Source organism: Triturus cristatus, chromosome 4_2, assembly GCF_964204655.1.
Source record: "Triturus cristatus chromosome 4_2, aTriCri1.1, whole genome shotgun sequence".
NCBI lineage: Eukaryota > Metazoa > Chordata > Amphibia > Caudata > Salamandridae > Triturus > Triturus cristatus.
Window position 1 is genome coordinate 86,720,271 of NC_140586.1, and position 21,078 is coordinate 86,741,348.

Sequence of the window (21,078 nt, forward strand, 5' to 3'; positions counted from 1 at the left end):
TCGTCACCAGTTGTAGTATCGTGACTGTGGCAAATAATGGACGTCACTCTGTTACGTGCAAACATATCAGTTTTCATCTACAGGAGCTCAGATGGCTCCAACCTTCACTGTTCCCTTCCTGTTTCTATCTGCCTTGACTCCTCCCTTTCCTGTTCCCCTTCTTCGTACCCCATCCACAGGTTCCTTCCACAGCCAGGGTCCTAGTGCCCTCATGCTAGTGTGTATTTACAACATTACATAGGGCACTACCACTCTAGACAGATTTCAGTGCCCCAACCACTAATGACAGATCCTGGAGTCCTATTATTATCTACTCTTATCTGTCACCTTAACATTATAGGCCAAGTCCTGGGACTCGTTCACTATTGACAGCTCACGAGATCCCTATCACAGTTCTAGACAGATGCTTGAGTTCCATTGCTAGAAACAGATATCTGAGCTAGAAACAGATATCTGATCCCCTCTCAATATAGACAGACCACCAAGACCTTTCACTAGAGACAGTTCAGTAGGGCCCTGTCACTATATACAGATCTTGCAGCCCCTTTCACTATTAATTGATCCCGGGGTCTGATCAATATAGACAGTATTCTACCACCTTTTCTCTGTAGGTGCAGTCCTTGGGCTCTTTCACTATAAACAGCTCATCAGAGCCCTATCACTCTTATGAGCAGATTGATTTGTCCCATAATATACCTACTTCCCTCTCACTGTAGATAGATGACAGAGCCATTTCAATATTGTAATTGTCTTTATAGCACTTACTACCTTTGATGAGGCGTTGAGATGCTTTTCAGCGAGTACAGCGCTACTCTGGAACCCAAAGAATGATTAGTGGTGGATTAGTAGGGGGATATATAAATTGGTATTGGGAGTGGTGGGAGTGGTAGACATGTGAGTCTGTTAGTTGGATGAATAGGAAAAAGAATGGATAGTGAAAGGAAGAGTTTAGAAGGGATCGTTTGGGAATTCATAATAGTAAAAAAGGTTTGGGATGAGTCAGAGAGCCTGTTAGTTGGATGAATAGGATAAAAGATTAATGGAGGGAAGAGTTTGGAAAGGGTTATATGGAACTTCATAGAACTAATAGAGGTTTGGGATGAGTCAAGGTAGGGGATATTTATATATATAAATTGTATCTGTTATTATGTTTTTTTAAATATATATTTGTCCCCCAATATTTCAATTGTGAAGCACTTTTAGAGAAATTGCTGTAATCATATGTACATATTGTGAACAAACTATACACTAAATCACCTTATCTGTACTAATGTATTGATCTACTTATATATAGATATAATATATATTTATTAATTTTTCATTCCTCAAATGAGTATAAAAGTAAATATAGACAGATACCTATATCATTTGTGGTTTTTTTTGTGTCAATTAATTAGTATTTGTTTTTATTGTTTAATTATTTTGAGTTATTTATAATGTTTTAACCCCTTGGCTGCGGCAGGAATTCCGCCGCAGCGCTGGGGGGGGGTTTGGGGGCAGCGCGGTGGCGCTGTGCTCATGACGGAGCCACTCCGTCATGTGCCACGGTTGAGCTGTGCTCATGACGGAGTGGTTCCGTCATGACTCCGCCCACTGCGCTAATCGCCCGCACAGGCGGGGAATCAGCGCAGCGTGGTAGGAGCGGCATCCAACGGCCGCAGCATGACGGAACCACTCCGTCATGAGCTCACGGCACCCGTGGCTCATGACGGAGGGGTTCCGTCATGAGCGCTGAAGGGGTTAATAAGTGTATTGAAGAGGTTACATTTACACATACTTTCTGTATACTCATGTTTATATGTTGTGATATGAGTGTTCATGATAAATAGAAACCCATAAGCATGAAGTCAAATACTTGTTTTTTTATGAACTGATCTATATAGATTTTAAGCATAAATATGAGTGTATATATTTACCCATATGTAATATATACTTTTGTATATTTAAGCATAAATATAAGAAAGTATATATATTTTTATTCATAAGTATTTTGTGCAGTTGTAAAAAGAAATCTGCATATCTGAATACATACATATCATCAAAGTATAAATGTTTACAAACACACGTATATGCACTATTGGAGTCTTGTGCATACTATTGGTGTACTTTTGTATTTTGAATATAGTTGTCAAGTAGGGAAGAGCCAGCTCTTGAGTAATCTTCTGAAGATAAGATGGTTATCTCTGGATTTTATGTTTGGGGGTAATGAATTTCATAGCTTTGCTTCTATGGTGGGACTTTGAGGCAGAGCACCAAACCTGGAGCAGAGGTTTCTTTTTTTGTATGCTTTTGGTGATTTTCTTCCTGATGAAAAGTGGTCTTGTTCCATGTGTTGCTTTGTGGGGGAAAACAAAGCAGCATTAAAGTGGATCTTCTAGCAACTGGTTACCAATGTAGGGCCCTTACTGCAGGTTAGATATGGGCATGTGACTTTATATGTAGGAGAAGTCTGGCAGCAGAATTTGGAATGCATTGAAGTCTTTTCATGGTTGATAGAGGTGATCCATGGTAGAGGCCATTGGCGTAATCAAGTTTCAACGGTGCAAGAGAGATAATAGCTTAGACCTTGTGTGGAAATTACAGGTGAGGGAGATGTGTTGCAGAATTTTCATAGTAACGAAACTTGAGATTGCTAATCTACCCACTTGGGCATTCATTGATAGCTTAGAGCCCATGGTAATTCCTAGGTTTCTTAATTCCTTGGATAATTTAGTAGGTCTTTGCTCACTGGGCTTTTTAGGATATGCAGAAGCTGGGGATACAAAAAGGATGTGTGTATATATATAAGGGCAGCTCACTGTGGCCCTGCCCCCACAGACAGATCCCAAAGTCCCTGTCACTACTGATAGATCCCAGTGTTCTATCGCAAATCACAGATCTCTGGCACCTTCATGCTATGGGTAAAATCCAGGGCCCTAATCACTATAGACAGCTCACCATTGCCCTATCACTGTCTGATAGATCCTTAGGTCCCATTGCTATAAAGATCTCTGGCCTGCACTCACAGGAGGCAGAAAACTGAGCCTGTTCACTAAAGAGAGTTCACTGGGGCCTGACCACTATAGACATATCTGTAGGACTCTGCCACTGTAAATAGATTCCTGGTACCCTCTCACTATAGGCAGATTTATGGGACCTGTCATCATAGACTGATCTAGAATCCTTATCACTATAGACAGATCTCCTAAGCCTTAGCACTTTAGACACATCTCTGTAGCCCTCTCACATGGAGCACATGGTTTTACCACTATAGGCGGATCTCCTTCCCTATAGCTGTTTAAAGCTCTCTGGGTTTGATCATTATAGCCATATATCTGGGACCCAGGTGATATGGGAAGATCTCTGTAGTCCTATTGCAATAGAAAGCTCTCTTGTGCCCTGTAACGTCAGATGGATCTCTGGGGCCTTATACCTATCAAAAGATGTCTGGGTTCGATTACTAAATAGTTGACATAGCTCTGAGGCCGTAGTGCTATAGAGTGCTCTCTGTGGTCAGTAGACAGATCTCTAGGGCCCTGTCGCTACAGACACTTTGAGTTCCTATCACCTTGATCCCTGGAGCCCTGCGTCTATTGGCAGGGATCTTATCAGTAGACAAATCTATAGGATCCTCTCACTATAAGCCGGTCACTGTACAGATTGCTGAGGCCCTGTCACCATAAATAACCCAGGGGCACTGTGCTGCAGATAGATTCCTGTGATGTCTCATGCCACCAGCATCTCCCCATCTCTGCTGGTGTTAGGTGTGTAGGTGTCAGTGGTTCAGCAAGGGCAGTGGCACCAGGGACCAAATTCCTGTGGGCCCACTGAAACCTGATTATTGTGGGATTTCAATACCCAAACAGTGGTCAGGGACCATTGTCCTTGATTGCACTAGGACCTAGGGCACCTTTGCTACACCGCTGGCTGCTGTGCAGTCACTACAGACCTCTTCTTGCATACAGCCATGCAGTGTTATACGTCCTCAAATCCGTTCTGGTTCTTATCAGTTCTTTGCAGATTCATCGATTTCTTTCTCACGTTGCAGGAATTGGAGGTGTGCGTAGAGTATGGTTACAACATCCAATCTGCCTAATGTGTGTGTTTAACGTTTGAGAGGAGGCCACTCATGCCCTTTATCTTTCAGGGAAAGGTATCTCTCCTGTGAGTCTTACCCGCTTGAACAATCAATAGATAACTCAGTACCTTTAGCGCCTGCTACGGAGATAGTAGAGTAAACTGAAAGTCAAACATTTCAGTTCTATTAACATAGCTCAGTAGATTAAAGGCATGCTACAGATAGGGATTGGCATGTAGCCTGCAGGTAAAATACCCAATCCTGATTAACATAGCTCAGTGGGTTGGTGCATCCACTGCACAGATGGTTGTCCCATCTCTGGGTCATGTAGGAATACAGGTAAGATAGACCAGCATGTAGGGCGCCAGCTGCAGAAATCCTTGTATAACCTAAAGATCACTAACGTTAACCTGCCCCAGATGGGCTACCTGGTCCTACTAGGCCTCTGACCGTCCCTCCCCTCCACCTGCCCTTTCTTCAATAAAACTCTGAGACCCTGATTGGAGGTAAAAGGTTGCAGTTCAATAACATTTAGTTATACTCTGTGACACAGATGTAGTTGAGTGAGGACCCGCTGTCCAACATGAATTTTGCTGAGCGTTCCCCCATTCAGATGTGCAATCTTGAGTATTTCTTTATTCTATCATAAGCATCCATGCAGAGATATACATCGTTGTCTTGGAAAATAGGAGTGAGAGATTTCTTGACTCGCGAGACACAGAGCGTTGAGATCTGTATGTAACGTGTGACCGTATACTTGATCGCGAAGAGCTGATGGACCGTTCTCGCCGGTCACATACAGCTTTTGCATGGTGGCGGCGAGATCTGGATTCTGTTGAATTTTTTTTGCATATCTTTTTGAGATGCTCTACACACCTTCTCAAAGTGATTGTCCTTCCTGCAACTTCAACATCTTTGACCCATGGCAGGGCATGATCCTGCGTGCTGGTATTCTTGTCCGCAACTATAGCATTCCAGCTTGTGCTTGCCTCTCTTTTTGACATTTTTGGTACTGCAATGCCGATTTGTAGGTCTGGGACAATCTGTAGGTCTGGGTGCCTTCCGGCGCTCAGACTAACATTCTCTGGGACGAGTTTGAAGTTGGAATATCTCTTATCGTTTTTCTGACTTTCCTACCTCCATTTTCTTTGCATGTTCTTCAGCTTGATCATTGACTCTAGTAATTTCTTCTTCATTCAAAGACTAGCTTTTCTTTAGGAGATGTCCTTGCAAGGCTTCTGATTGTCATCCTTTTATGATCCGCAGATCAATGGCATCTTCAGTTGTGAAGGTGTCAAAATAGCAGTAGCGCGCTAGTCATTTGAGACCTGTAATGAACTCCCCATGGATTTGTCCTTATCCTGGGAGGCTAGATTAAAGGTGTATCTTTCATAGCCAATGTTTCTTTTGTGGAGGAATTTTCTGTTGAGTGTCTCACATACTTTCTGATAAGATGTTGTTGCAACTGCCAGTAGTTCTTTGATGATTTGTCCACTATCTTTGCCTATTAGGTTACGCAGAGCAATGGGTTGTTGATCTGGGTCAGTGACCTGAGCCCCCTTAATGAAGTCTTTAAAATCATCCAGCCATTCCCGCCAGAGAAGTCGCTTGCCACTGCCAGACGTAAGGGCCAGTGGTTCTGGAGGGTGCAGGAAAGTTACTTTGAGCATGTCTAGTCTGGGCAAGGTGATTTGCACAGTGAACGTTGATGTTGACATATTCCTGGCTGGAACGGGTGCCTCCACTATAGTAGCTGGATGCAGGAGTAGTGGGCGAATACCTGAAGAGTTGAAGAGCAGAAGCAAACTGGTATGCGCAGGATTTTATTACGTTTGTATGGACGCTTTAGGAGCGTTGTTTATGTGCACAGTCAGAAATTGATGTTCCTTCCTTTAAAATATGTCTAGTAATAGGTTATCACAGTAATTACAGGCACATTTGCTGTGTGAGATGCAGGATTGCAGTGGTGCCTGACTCTAAGATGACCGTGACAAATTCCTTAAGGCTCAATGGGCGAGCCGTCTGACTTAAAGATGGCCAAAGAGAGGAGTTAGAATCTCGCAGGAATTCGCCGGTTGTAGGCAGTCGGCGCACGAGATTCTGAAAATAGCTCCTGACAGGGAAATGCCTGGCTTACCCCAGATAAAATTGTTGGTGCGCAGCGTTGCAAATCTGAGGCTCAAAGTTGTTGCACCTGACCTGGGTGTACTCTCAATGGCATGTTGCGCTGGTCTTCCTCAGTGTGAGAGGAGTAGGCAACCATTGTTGTGCTCCGGCCAAAAGAGATCTAAGGGCATGACTATGCAAACTGCAGCAGGGTGTCACATTCACCCTCGTCACCAGTTGTAGTATCGTGACTGTGGCAAATAATGGACGTCACTCTGTTACGTGCAAACGTATCAGTTGTCATCTACAGGAGCTCAGATGGCTCCAACCTTCACTGTTCCCTTCCTGTTTCTATCTGCCTTGACTCCTCCCTTTCCTGTTCCCCTTCTTCGTACCCCATCCACAGGTTCCTTCCACAGCCAGGGTCCTAGTACCCTCCTGCTAGTGTGTATTTACAACATTACATAGGGCACTACCACTCTAGACAGATTTCAGTGCCCCAACCACTAATGACAGATCCTGGAGTCCTATTATTATCTACTCTTATCTGTCACCTTAACATTATAGGCCAAGTCCTGGGACTCGTTCACTATTGACAGCTCACGAGATCCCTATCACAGTTCTAGACAGATCCTTGAGTTCCATTGCTAGAAACAGATATCTGAGCTAGAAACAGATATCTGATCCCCTCTCAATATAGACAGACCACCAAGACCTTTCACTATAGACAGTTCAGTAGGGCCCTGTCACTATATACAGATCTTGCAGCCCCTTTCACTATTAATTGATCCCGGGGTCTGATCAATATAGACAGTATTCTACCACCTTTTCTCTGTAGGTGCAGTCCTTGGGCTCTTTCACTATAAACAGCTCATCAGAGCCCTATCACTCTTATGAGCAGATTGATTTGTCCCATAATATACCTACTTCCCTCTCACTGTAGATAGATGACAGAGCCCTTTCAATATTGTAATTCTCTTTATAGCACTTACTACCTTTGATGAGGCGTTGAAATGCTTTTCAGCGAGTACAGCGCTACTCTGGAACCCAAAGAATGATTAGTGGTGGATTAGTAGGGGGATATATAAATTGGTATTGGGAGTGGTGGGAGTGGTAGACATGTGAGTCTGTTAGTTGGATGAATAGGAAAAAGAATGGATAGTGAAAGGAAGAGTTTAGAAGGGATCGTTTGGAATTCATAATAGTAAAAAAGGTTTGGGATGAGTCAGAGAGCCTGTTAGTTGGATGAATAGGATAAAAGATTAATGGAGGGAAGAGTTTGGAAAGGGTTATATGGAACTTCATAGAACTAATAGAGGTTTGGGATGAGTCAAGGTAGGGGATATTTATATATATAAATTGTATCTGTTATTATGTTTTTTTAAAATATATATTTGTCCCTCAATATTTCAATTGTGAAGCACTTTTAGAGAAATTGCTGTAATCATATGTACATATTGTGAACAAACCATACACTAAATCACCTTATCTGTACTAATGTATTGATCTACATATATATATATATAATATATATTTATTAATTTTTCATTCCTCAAATGAGTATAAAAGTAAATATAGACAGATACCTATATTATTTGTGGGTTTTTTTGTGTCAATTAATTAGTATTTGTTTTTATTGTTTCATTATTTTGAGTTATTTATAATGTTTTAATAAGTGTATTGAAGAGGTTACATTTACACATACTTTCTGTACACTCATGTTTATATGTTGTGATATGAGTGTTCATGATAAATAGAAACCCATAAGCATGAAGTCAAATACTTGTTTTTTTATGAACTGATCTATATAGATTTTAAGCATAAATATGAGTGTATATATTTACCAATATGTAATATATACGTTTGTATATTTAAGCATAAATATAAGAAAGTATATATATTTTTATTCATAAGTATTTTGTGCAGTTGTAAAAAGAAATCTGCATATCTGAATACATACATATAATCAAAGTATAACTGTTTACAAACACACGTATATGCACTATTGGAGTCTTGTGCATACTATTGGTGTACTTTTGTATTTTGAATATAGTTGTCAAGTAGGGAAGAGCCAGCTCTTGAGTAGTCTTCTGAAGATAAGATGGTTATCTCTGGATTTTATGTTTGGGGGTAATGAATTTCATAGCTTTGCTTCTATGGTGGGACTTTGAGGCAGAGCACCAAACCTGGAGCAGAGGTTTTCTTTTTTTGTATGCTTTTGGTGATTTTCTTCCTGATGAAAAGTGGTCTTGTTCCATGTGTTGCTTTGTGGGGGAAAACAAAGCAGCTTTAAAGTGGATCTTCTAGCAACTGGTTACCAATGTAGGGCCCTTACTGCAGGTTAGATATGGGCATGTGACTTTATATGTAGGAGAAGTCTGGCAGCAGAATTTGGAATGCATTGAAGTCTTTTCATGGTAGATAGAGGTGATCCATGGTAGAGGCCATTGGCGTAATCAAGTTTCAACGGTGCAAGAGAGATAATAGCTTAGACCTTGTGTGGAAATTACAGGTGAGGGAGATGTGTTGCAGAATTTTCATAGTAACGAAACTTGAGATTGCTAATCTACCCACTTGGGCATTCATTGATAGCTTAGAGCCCATGGTAATTCCTAGGTTTCTTAATTCCTTGGATAATTTAGTAGGTCTTTGCTCACTGGGCTTTTTAGGACATGCAGAAGCTGGGGATACAAAAAGGATGTGTGTGTGTATATATATATATATATATAAGGGCAGCTCACTGTGGCCCTGCCCCCACAGACAGATCCCAAAGTCCCTGTCACTACTGATAGATCCCAGTGTTCTATCGCAAATCACAGATCTCTGGCACCTTCATGCTATGGGTAAAATCCAGGGGCCTAATCACTATAGACAGCTCACCATTGCCCTATCACTGTCTGATAGATCCTTAGGTCCCATTGCTATAAAGATCTCTGGCCTGCTCTCACAGGAGGCAGAAAACTGAGCCTGTTCACTAAAGAGAGTTCACTGGGGCCTGACCACTATAGACATATCTGTAGGACTCTGCCACTGTAAATAGATTCCTGGTACCCTCTCACTATAGGCAGATTTATGGGACCTGTCACCATAGACTGATCTAGAGTCCTTATCACTATAGACAGATCTCCTAAGCCTTAGCACTTTAGACACATCTCTGTAGCCCTCTCACATGGAGCACAGGGTTTTACCACTATAGGCGGATCTCCTTCCCTATAGCTGTTGAAAGCTCTCTGGGTTTGATCATTATAGCCATATATCTGGGACCCAGGTGATATGGGAAGATCTCTGTAGTCCTATTGCAATAGACAGCTCTCTTGTGCCCTGTAACGTCAGATGGATCTCTGGGGCCTTATACCTATCAAAAGATGTCTGGGTTCGATCACTAAATAGTTGACATAGCTCTGAGGCCGTAGTGCTATAGAGTGCTCTCTGTGGTCAGTAGACAGATCTCTAGGGCCCTGTCGCTACAGACACTTTGAGTTCCTATCACCTTGATCCCTGGAGCCCTGCGTCTATTGGCAGGGATCTTATCAGTAGACAAATCTATAGGATCCTCTCATTATAAGCCGATTGCTGAGGCCCTGTCACCATAAATAACCCAGGGGCACTGTGCTGCAGATAGATTCCTGTGATGTCTCATGCCACCAGCATATCCCCACCTCTGCTGGTGTTAGGTGTGTAGGTGTCAGTGGTTCAGCAAGTGCAGTGGCACCAGGGACCAAATTCCTGCGGGCCCACTGAAACCTGATTATTGTTGGATTTCAATACCCAAACAGTGGTCAGGGACCATTGTCCTTGATTGCACTAGGACCTAGGGCACCTTTGCTACACCGCTGGCTGCTGTGCAGTCACTACAGACCTCTTCTTGCATACAGCCATGCAGTGTTATACGTCCTCAAATCCGTTCTGGTTCTTATCAGTTCTTTGCGGATTCATCGATTTCACGTTGCAGGAATTTGAGGTGTGCGTAGAGTATGGTTACAACATCCAATCTGACTAATGTGTGTATTTAACGTTTGAGAGGAGGCCACTCATGCCCTTTATCTTTCAGGGAAAGGTATCTCTCCTGTGAGTCTTACCCGCTTGAACAATCAATAGATAACTCAGTACCTTTAGCGCCTGCTACGGAGATAGTAGAGTAAACTGAAAGTCAAACATTTCAGTTCCATTAACATAGCTCATTAGATTAAAGGCATGCTACAGATAGGGATTGGCATGTAGCCTGCAGGTAAAATACCCAATCCTGATTAACATAGCTCAGTGGGTTGGTGCATCCACTGCACAGATGGTTGTCCCATCTCTGGGTCATGTAAGAATACAGGTTAGATAGACCAGCATGTAGGGCGCCAGCTGCAGAAATCCTTGTATAACCTAAAGATCACTAACGTTAACCTGCCCCAGATGGGCTACCTGGTCCTACTAGGCCTCTGACCGTCCCTCCCCTCCACCTGCCCTTTCTTCAATAAAACTCTGAGACCCTGATTGGAGGTAAAAGGTTGCAGTTCAATAACATCAAGTCTTAAATCATGACATGGTCATAAATCATCATGACAGTAATCGATCAATTATATATACACCATAAATCATGCAAGAACATCATCATAAATCGACCGTACAGTTATAAATCAGTGATCCCCAGTCTGAAACACAAAAATTGGCTGATCCCCTCAGAGAAATGCTGTTTGCTTAACAGCAAATCAGCATGGCGTGAGCCCCATAACACCCCTCTTGTCTCCCCTTTGTGATAGTATATCCCCAGTCCTTAGCCAGTTTGGCAACACCGTAAATCATCTTTGACAGCACCATCTGCCAAAGATTCTTGTCAATGTGCTGGACGTGAAGGCCCTTCAGATTGTGCGCAGCAGCTCCTAGACTTCCCTTGCTACTGATGTGTGACATACAAGGCCGTTTTTGGCTATGTCCGGGCTGCAAGTGCTGTGTCTGCTTTGCTACCTTCCCCCTGGCTCTGTCTGTTGTCCCTGAGTGTGCTTGCCGTCAGGCATCCCAAGGACCACTTTTATGTTAACTCTTTCCTTCCAGCAACCTTGCACACGTCCTTATGTATTATTGATGCAGTTTAACTGTGCTGTCTCCTCCGTGCCATGCCTGCTTTGCGACTATCTCTTTACGCTCTCACCGTTCCTCCCCCATTGTCCTAGCAGTCAGGCATCTCAAGGAGCACTGTTATAGCAACTCTTCCTTTCCAAAGGCCTACCTGCCATCCCTTTTTATTGATACAGTTTCTTCATGTCATTCATAGCGGATCCCTTCCACCCCGTCACAACTAGTGGCTGCGGTGCCCGCTGTCGGGGTAGGTGTGGGTGGGTCGCAGGATGGCTGCTTAAGGAAGCAGGGAGATGGCTTCAAAGTAATTTGAGTCAAGGGAGGACTGTTTTAGTAAAGCTGTAATCAGGGCTGTTCTCAGCTATCCCGGACGACAAAGATGGGTTGAACTAAGCAGTCTGTTTCTTCACTAATAGTGAAAGGGCTGTTTTAGAAGTCCGTACAGGCATGGATCCAGAGCAGAGTGTGGTGGATGAATAGTTTTCAGAAGCTTCATCACCTGCAACTGTGAAAGAAGTTTAGATGCAGGTAGTCGGCTGGCCAGAGGACACTTCTCAGGCACATGAAATGACCCCAAGTGAAATCACTTGCTTAAAATTCCCAACTTTGAATAGGAAGAAGTTGGATAGATCTTGACAAAGTTCTTTAGAGAAAACAACCACCTGTGAGGGAGCTAAAGGGTAGTTCAAGTCAGATTCAATGTTAAATAGCTTTTTTGGTCTACAAAAAAGTGTAGAAAATCTGATGGAGCCCTGTTCACCGGGGTGAGTTTACAAGTAAATTTACCTTTTTTTACGCCAACCAGGAAGTCTTAAAGGAAATCTTGGCAGGTGTAAGCCCATGAACAAGGGCACATATCTCTGCTATGGGTGTGTAGACCGTTGCTTCTGCAAATCCTACTCTAGGGGTGGGAAGTGGACATTCCAATGCATGTTTTGCCTTGGAATTTTTGGATCGACTGCAAACATGCATATTTGTGAGAATTCCCAAACTCATCTCCCTCCAATTTCTGTTCTGGAAAGTGTTGTACATGAACTACTCCATAGGGTTGGTGTACATTCCTTTCCATGGTGGAAAGGAGAGCAGATCACCCCCAGATTTGTGTTGGATGTGGGGTAAGGCATTTCTCCACGAGGAAAAAAAGTTCTCAGTAGAAGGAAAAAAATATGCATACTGGGGATCTTATTCCGCCTTGTGTGGACTTTTCTCTCATGGAGAACTCCGCACAATGGTACCCCTGGAATCCGACTGCTGGGGCAGCTCTCCAGGCATACACCCCTGAATAGGGGCCTAGATTCACTATTGTTCACACTGCATAAAAAATGGCAGTGTTGCATTGCACCGACAAGGAAAAATTGCATAGCGCCTCATGTGCCGACGCTGTCATCAGCGAGGATCATTCAAAATATGCCAGTTTAGCACGATTCTAAGCGTTGCGCAACAGAACAAGAGTGGGGCAGGGGTGTCTTACCTGTAGTCGATGTATCTACATACTCCTATGCAATAAAAACTGGCAAAGAGTAAACCACGTACAATATATGGTTTTTGGGCACGGCGACCATGTCAACTTTCAGTTCAAGATAGCTTTTGAACTTGAAAATTGATTGCCGCTTCTGTTTGCGCGGCTTTGCCTCGCACCTCCGTTTAGCATTACGCATGCGCCGGTGCCAAGCAGAGATGTTTTAAGGCAGAGGTCTTCAAACTGTGGGGCGCGCCCCCCGGGGGGACGTGGAAACATCGGGGGGGGGGGGGGAAGGGGGAGTCACGAGATTCACAGAAAGATTTCCCCTTTACATCATTCATTCAGACATTGAAGCACGTTTACTACTGTTTATTCTCGAGAATCATGGCCATCGCAAACAGGACTCTCTCTGATTGGAGGCAGCAGTCAGAGCAAATAATAAATTTGTGGAGGCTTCAACTCTGACATTCCTTTAATCCGAGACACAGCAGCATAAAGGCAGGAAATGGCAGCAAATTTCACTTTCACACAATATGAAACTTAAAAACATATGCTGCTTTGCAGGCAGAGTGGTTGGTGCTTCTTCCCTTGACTTTTCTTACTGGTGCCTTTTGGCGTCCTTGCTGCTGCCTTTTACATCGGTTTATTGTACATCTGTCTAGACACTTGAAGCTACTCGTAGGTCAAGTTTAAACATTTTCCTGCAGTATAATTTCCTTATTCCCCCATCTTCTCTCTACTTCTGTTTTTTTTACCACTGCCAAACATAAATTGAGTTTTGCCTCACAGCACTTGTACAAACTTTATCGCTCAACAGGAATACACACTATCAGACAAGCTGAAATTCTTTCACACATAAATACACACACACGTAGGACATGCATCTGTTCCATGGAATGTACAGGTACTTAAAACATGGAAAGTTTCACAAAACTTGGGTTAGTGTAAACACCACCAGAAGGCAAAGGAATATTAGTGACTCCGAATGTAATAGCCAGAAACTTTACCACGCGCTGGCTTTCAGATTGCAGCCTCCGAGTCACTCCAATTCTACAAATTATGGGTAACACCAAAAGGCACAATTCTGGAGTCACTTCCTTTGACCTTCTCAAAGTCCAGGTGATGTTTTCTTTGCTGAGAATTTTTCTAAAAGGCAGAGGAACACCCTGATAGCCAGACAAAAAGGAACCATTAAATAAAAATAAACTGAAAAAATAAATAGAGTGCTTTGAGGTCTTACACAGGGCATAACTGCGCTGTGCAAATGCTGATGACCTAGCGGCCTTGCACTTTGTTGTCCAGTGGTCTCAGTTGAGAGTCTTATCTCTGTGAGTCCTGGCATTTTAGCTAACAGCAGTTTGGTTTCTGCAAATCTGCTGTGATGCAGGCATTTTCAGAGCTTGAGGCAAAATTACATTTGACCATTTGCCATAGTATTTTCCTTAATACAGCATTTTCAGGCCATTTGTTGCAGTTTTGCACCCATTCCTGTTCATTTGTGATAGTGCTGTCAAGAAGCCTCCTGCACAGCATTTATGTAGATTCGGCCCATTAAACCCTGATAGTTGCTGTGCATTCCTATCCCAGCTCTAGTCAAGGAGGCCATTTTCGTTACCTGCACCAGGGCCCATGGTATCTATACTTCTTTCACATGATAATACAAAATAAACATATATGGCAGTGAGACTTTCAATTGATTGAGATGTATTTTCAGAGCAAAGACCTTGCCCCGAGAATGATGTGGTTGCCAGGTCTGCCATCATTCTGCTTGTTCGCTAGATCAGGCTGCTTGGTATTATATGTGGTCCTGAAAGGTGGGTGTGCATGCACTGGTCTTGTGGTGGTTTTCCCCAAAATAAAGTTTCCCATCAAAGGGTGTTGAATGAGTTCAGTGATTGTGGGCCAGATTTACAACTCACAAATCTTAACTTTACAAAACCCTGCTAATGTTGTTTTGCTGTTGTGAAAATTAGTTCTCAGCTGACACCTCAGGGATAAACCGGTTGTCAAAGATGCTAAATCCCAACTTCCAGAAATTTTAGTGATGGCGGGGGGGCCTTGCTTCTAAAAAATATTGCCGGGGGAGGGGGCTGGGCCTAAAAAGGTTTGAAGACCTCTGTTTTAAGGCATGGGCAAACTAGGCTCTGGCTCGGGGTCTCAACCTTTTGGGGGGGGGGGCCCTGATAGAGTCAGCTTTGTTCTACAGTATCTTGGCTTGATGGCCTTGAATAAGTGGGTGATTTGTGAGAGTCTATTAGGGACATTTTGCAGAGAAAGTGTAGGTTTCATGCAACATCCATAAAAGAAAAATGTGTCTTTTAGCTCAAAATAGGGCTTCGCATATGAGAAATTGGAGGGGGGTCACAGAGATAATTTGCAGTAATATTATGGAACTGCTGCAGTGTTACAATATTGACAACACATGTCACTATCCATGAATATATGTAAGCACATTAAGAATTTGGACAAGTGTACCTGTTCACTGGCACTGACCTGTCCGAGGAGGGCATGAAAGACCTGAAATTGGATCATAAATTTGTGGGCCCCTGTTCCGAACAGGGGCCCCCAAAACATGTTTGGCCTAGGGTGACCCACCGTCCGTAAATTTCACGGACCGTCCATAATTTGGACTTCACGTCCGATGTCCGTGAGGATCCCTTTTATGGACGCCTTTTGTCCCTAATTTTGGGCATTGCAGGGAACAGCACTGGTCCCTGCATGAAGCCTCAACTCCCTGACGGGCCGCCTTGCATCCTCCTCAGAGCACAAGAGCAGCTCCAACCCGCCCATTGTCATTCTGTATGGGGCTGAATGCCACATACAGAATGACAATGGGCCAGTCTGGGCTGGAAAGCATGTGGTGGGCCTCCCCCAGCCTCTGTCTAGGGCAGGGCATTCCGTTAGACAGAAGAAATGTGCAAAAACGCCAATGGTGCTACATGAGAATCCAGTTCAAGAAAAAAACCTGTTGAAAGAAGTTAAAAAGAAGGGGCTAGAGTTCTTTCAAAGTCTCGCCATTTTAGAACTGATGCATTTTCAATATTATATTCAAGGAAGCTATGATTGCTGTTTTTTTATTTTATGCAACTAACAACCATTGACATAACCAATAGTTCTGGCAACTCGAATGTGTATGATTTGAAACTTTTTCCAGCTGGTAAAACCATTTTTTCTTTTTTGCGGAGTAAAACCTAGCCAATCATTTCTCACCCGGTTGGTTTCTCGATGTGCAGGACCATCACAATGCAGTATGTGGTATGAGCAGCTTTCCCCCTGGAAACTATCAACCTACCCCATTTAAAGCACAATTATACTTTCAGCCATTATCCAGTCCGGATTATTTTACAATATAGTGTTTCATTTACATTATCTACTTCACACCCACTTGTTTAAAATGTGAGTATAACTTAATAGCAGCATTGAACCAATGAACTCGCTCTCATTTGTGACAGGTAATGAGGAAGTTCAAGATCACATAAAGTAGGCAAGCAGGAAAGTCACATTTAGATTCAATGTATAGTAGATCTGCGATCAACACCTTTACATTTGGGTATAGCAGGAGCACACACAGAACACAACTAAAGACCAAAAACAACAAAAAATTGTAAAAACCTATAATTGACTACTAATCTTGGGTTCCGGAGTAGCGTCCTACTCCCGAAAAAGCGCTTCAGTGCCTCGCCAGGGGCCGTAAGCGCGGTATACTTCCATTTACAATTGCAAAAGCGCCTCTTTTCGTTCTGTGAGTCGGTATTTCTTTTTTTCGTTAAACTATATAGCATAACTGATCGTTGCTATATCGCAGCGCGTGGGCCAAGGCAAACTCTGCTTTAAACGTCTCAAGCTGGGCGAATGAGTGTTCGATTTAAGGAGAGGAAGGCTGGAAGACATGGAGGGAGGGAGATTATAGCCCGCCGTAGCGGGCTATACCGGCTATTAAAGGCCCGCTGCAGCGTTAAAGGCCCGAGCCGAAGGCGAGGGACTTTAACAAAAGCAGCGGGACTTTAATAGCGGTATAGCCCTGCTACGAAGGGCTATAAGGCTATTAGAACATTCTGCCACTAGAGGGCAGAATGTTCTAACAAATTAAACAAAGGCTTTTCGAAGCTCGAGGGGATTTAAATCCCCTCGAACTTCGAGAGGCTTTTGTAAAACGTTGGAATGTTGCTCTGCGGGCCTTTACCGGCCCGTAGAAGCAGGGAGCACTCCATTGTCTACAATGGAGTGCTCCACATTCCAATGTTCTAATAGGAGATATGAGATAACATGTGAGAGAAAACTGGCCAAAGATAAAACGGCAGAAACAATTCAGGGAAAGAGACAAAAGATTGGCCTGAGCCCTGAGAGGAGATAGCTCAGTGCATTAAGCCACTCGTTGCTGAGAGCCATGCGCGACTAGAAGGTCGCATATGTAAAGCCTGACATAATAGCTCCGCGGGATACCTGCATGCTGCAGTCGTAAGTTTATTAACTACAGACCCCAGGGCGAATTTAAAGCTCCACGAAATCGAAAATCTGCTGCAACATGCGCTATATAAAAATGAGTTCTTAGGGTTGGAATCCAGTTTTACAGGGCATGGCTCCATAGTTTCAGAGCTCGTTGGCATGTTGGGTCCAGGCCTGCCACTCATCCTGCCAGCCACAGATCAGGACCCCGGGTTTGAATACAATTGCCCCTTGAACGAATGGTCCTGCTGCTTCTTTTCCAGACCCTGCGATTGGCCATATGTACTTTTACTTCCTCATCTTAGAGGAAAATGCGCCCCTATTCATACCCTGACAGCTCCCAGGTCTGATTGGAAGGATCGCGCCTAGAGGCTGGAAGATAGCACTCTGTGTTCAGTAACATCGTGTAACGCAATGTGAATTAACATGAATCAAAATGTAGGGCAATAAAGCGTATCATAGCATAGCATCACATACTGTAACATAACGTCAGAAGATCTAAAACATACCATGTATGTAACATAACATGAAACAAACCCTGAAGGTCAACGTGCCATATGAAATAATATAACGTATACGAAAAAGGAAGATCGAAAAAACAAGAGATAATAGGGAGGAAAAGAGAACTAGTAGGAAGAAAGGGAACCAGAGGAAAAAAGTGACCGTAAAAAAAGTGACATGAAAGGTGAACTAGAACAAAAATAACGGACGACAGGTGAAAGAAACTAATCGGGCAACGGACAAGGAGAAGAGAACGATGAAAGAAAGAAATTAAGAGAGAAAATGAAATACGTGCTAAAAAAATGATCGGGGGTGGAATAAGCTATTAAAAAATACAACAACGAAGCGAAAGAAGTTGACGGTGGAATGGTACTCACATATAAACAGTTGATTGAAAGATATAGAGTTGGGAGTGTAAACAGTAAGCACGAGAAATAAAGAGGGCGGCTACGGCCGAATGGCGCGTAAAACAACGGTGCCTCGGCGGAGGGAGGTGTTGGGGAGCACTTACCTGTCTGGGAGCCGAGCCACTTGTTGCACCAGTGATGCGTGTACTTCCTTTACCTCTGCCAGTTGAAGCTGTGCTTAGCCGAGACTGCTCCTGGACCAGGCATGGAAATGCTGCGGGGCGGGGCCCGGAGGCGCGGTCTTCTGTGCCCACGCACCCGTACACCTTCACGCCCAAACTAACATCAGTCATGACGCGCTGTCATGCTTCCACAGATACAACGGCAAAGTACACCTCCATGAAATGTTTGTCACTGGGGCCCCACCCCAAACCCAAATACCCTCCCGAGCCTTTACAAAAGACATTTCACAATTCTGATTCCTCAAAGACTGTTTATGTAGCGGCGGCATAGTGCAGTGGAATAGGCGACGTACTGCAGAGATCTCTGTAACATGCAGGTCACAGGAGCCAACTAGGGTGACCAACTGGCATTGGTGCAAATTCAGGACGGTGAGTGTAAAAATTCAGGACAAAGGGTCAAAATTCAGGACACAAATTCAGGACAGGAGGTCAAAATTCAGGACAAAACTTCAGGACAATAGGTAAGTTTTACAGACACATCAGAGGAGGTCGCGCAATATTATATCAGTAAGCCCAGCCATATCCAAACATATTCAACCATTTGCAAACTTATCCATCATGTATCTTTCGATCTATCATTTCACTCATCCATCCTTTCACTCATCTATACATTATCCATCCAACCACCCTTTTACCCTATCCATCTGTACACTCATCCATCCACTCTTCTACCCATCCATCCATTCACTCATCCATCCAGCCATTTACCCTTTCACCCATCCAGCCATCCTTTCACTTACTCATCCATCCATCCACCCAGTCACTCATCCTTCCACCCATCCACCCTTTCAGTCATCCATCCATCCTCCCTTTCTCTCTCCATCGACCCTTTCACTTAGCCATCCTTCCTTCCATCCACCCACCCACCCATCTACTCATCCACTCATGAATCCACCCATTGACCCTATCACTCATCCATCCTTTCTCTCATCCATTTATCCTTTCACTCCTTCACTCATCTATTCATCCTTTTGTCCATCTACCCTCCCTTTGACTCACTCATCCATCCTTACATCCACCCTTTCACTCATCTGTCCGTCCATTCACCCTTGCACTTATCAATTCATCAATCCATCCTTTCACTCATCCATCCACCCTTTTACCCATCCAGCTACCCTTCCACCCATACATCCAGCTATTTACCTTTTCTCTCATCCATCCTTCAACTCACTCATCAATCATCCATCCTCTCTCATTATCCATCTATTCAATCTTTCATTCACCCATTCACCCTTTCACTAATTCATCCAGCCATCCACCCATCCCTTCACTTACTCACTCGCCCATCTTTTCATATTCATTTTGAGCTGAGCTTTTTTGAGAAGAGGCCATCAAGAATTTCACCCTCACTGCAGGAGCCATTCCAGGACTGGGACAGATGCCACCCAGGGCGGAGACAGGATCCACCACAGGGGGGGGTAGGAGCCATCACAGGCGGGGGGGGGGCTCGGAGCCACCACATGGGGGGACAGGAGCCATCACGGGGGGGGGGCAGGAGCCATCACAGGAGGGGGAACAGGATCCACCAGGGTGGGCACAGGGGTGGGCATGCAGTATTCTAGTATCATTTTGGTCTCTTCCAGGATGGGGTAGGGCTCCTCACCTCCTCCTGGACAAGACAATGAGAAGACAGGCTCTCTTTCCCAAATGTCAGTTTTGCCATCCCCCACTGTGATGTAAAGTACTTAAAGCAGATACTCCAAGAGAACTGATTTAACTGATTGTCCTCCATACTTTGTTAATCAGTGAGGGTGTGATTGTGCCATTTCTTTATTTTATTACATTATAGACTGCATGTTTGAAGAACCACGTTTGCTTACAATTTAGTGACAGTAATTAAGCTCTGTGAAGAGAACCACGTGCTGCCTCGGTGTAATCAGGGCCGGTTCTACGATTTTTGGGGCCCTGGGCAGAAAGAGAATGTGTGAGGCCCCTCTAAATTGAAGAGACATGTCACATTCAGGGCTGTTTGCATCTGAATAGATGCCCCTGCGCCTGAAGCTGCAGCCCCTCCCTCTCAGTCACCTTCAAGCACCTCTTAACAGCTCATCAAGGGCGGAAGGTGTGAGGGTTGCCATCCCGCTGGGCCTCTCCAATGCTGCTGGGGATCTAAGCTTTGGTACTGCATTGGAGTCGACCTCAACAGCATCGGAGTCAAGCAGGGAGGTGGGTGAAAGCTGTGCCGGCTTTAGGGTGATGCGGCCGGTGCCCGGTTAAAATTACGGACAAATGGCGTCCGTTAAAGAATCCTTCACGGACAACGGACAGACGGCCGAAATTACGGACTGTCCGTGAAATTTACGGACGGTTGGTCACCCTAGAGCCAACCCTAGAAAGATAGCTCAGTGAAATAGGGCACATGTTGTTGAGATAAGTGTGTAATCTGCATGCCATAGGCTATAATACTGGTAAGAGAGGTCAGTGTAATGTTGGGCCCTAGGCCCTCATGCTATGGTAAATGACTGACGCAGACACGTAGTTGGGGTAGTGGGTTACTGGCCACGAGCACGTGCGCTCGGCCCTTTTATTAACAGCGTCACCTGACCCAGTGACGTCTGTGGTGGGTGGGTGTATAGTGGGATACACACATATCAGAACACTAGAACGTGTCCATGCTAGGACACTATATTCCTCCCAATTTTTTTTTTATTTTTTTTGAAAAGATTTTATTGTGCATAAAAGGGTTACAAACACGGGCCTACAACCACCAGGGCCGGCCGCTAGTAGTCAAAGTGTTCCAGCATATCAGAAAACAATGGCTGGCCCACAGGGGCTCCGCACTATCACAGTAAATCAGACTGCACATAAAGGAAATCAGAATACACACTTTTAGTATAAATAACAACAAAAAAG

General features: G+C 44.0%; 1 protein-coding gene across 3 annotated transcripts in view; it reads right to left on the minus strand.

The window, feature by feature from the left end:
• Nucleotides 1-18,213, minus strand: part of LOC146833055 (beta-1,3-galactosyltransferase 1-like) — a 241,572-nt gene extending 223,359 nt beyond the window's left edge. For all 3 annotated transcript variants that reach the window (XM_085600678.1, XM_085600676.1, XM_085600675.1), the window contains exon 1: nt 18,148-18,213. The gene's annotated coding sequence lies outside the window, so the exon portion shown is untranslated. The remainder of the gene's footprint in view (nt 1-18,147) is intronic.
• Nucleotides 18,214-21,078: the final 2,865 nt, after the last annotated feature.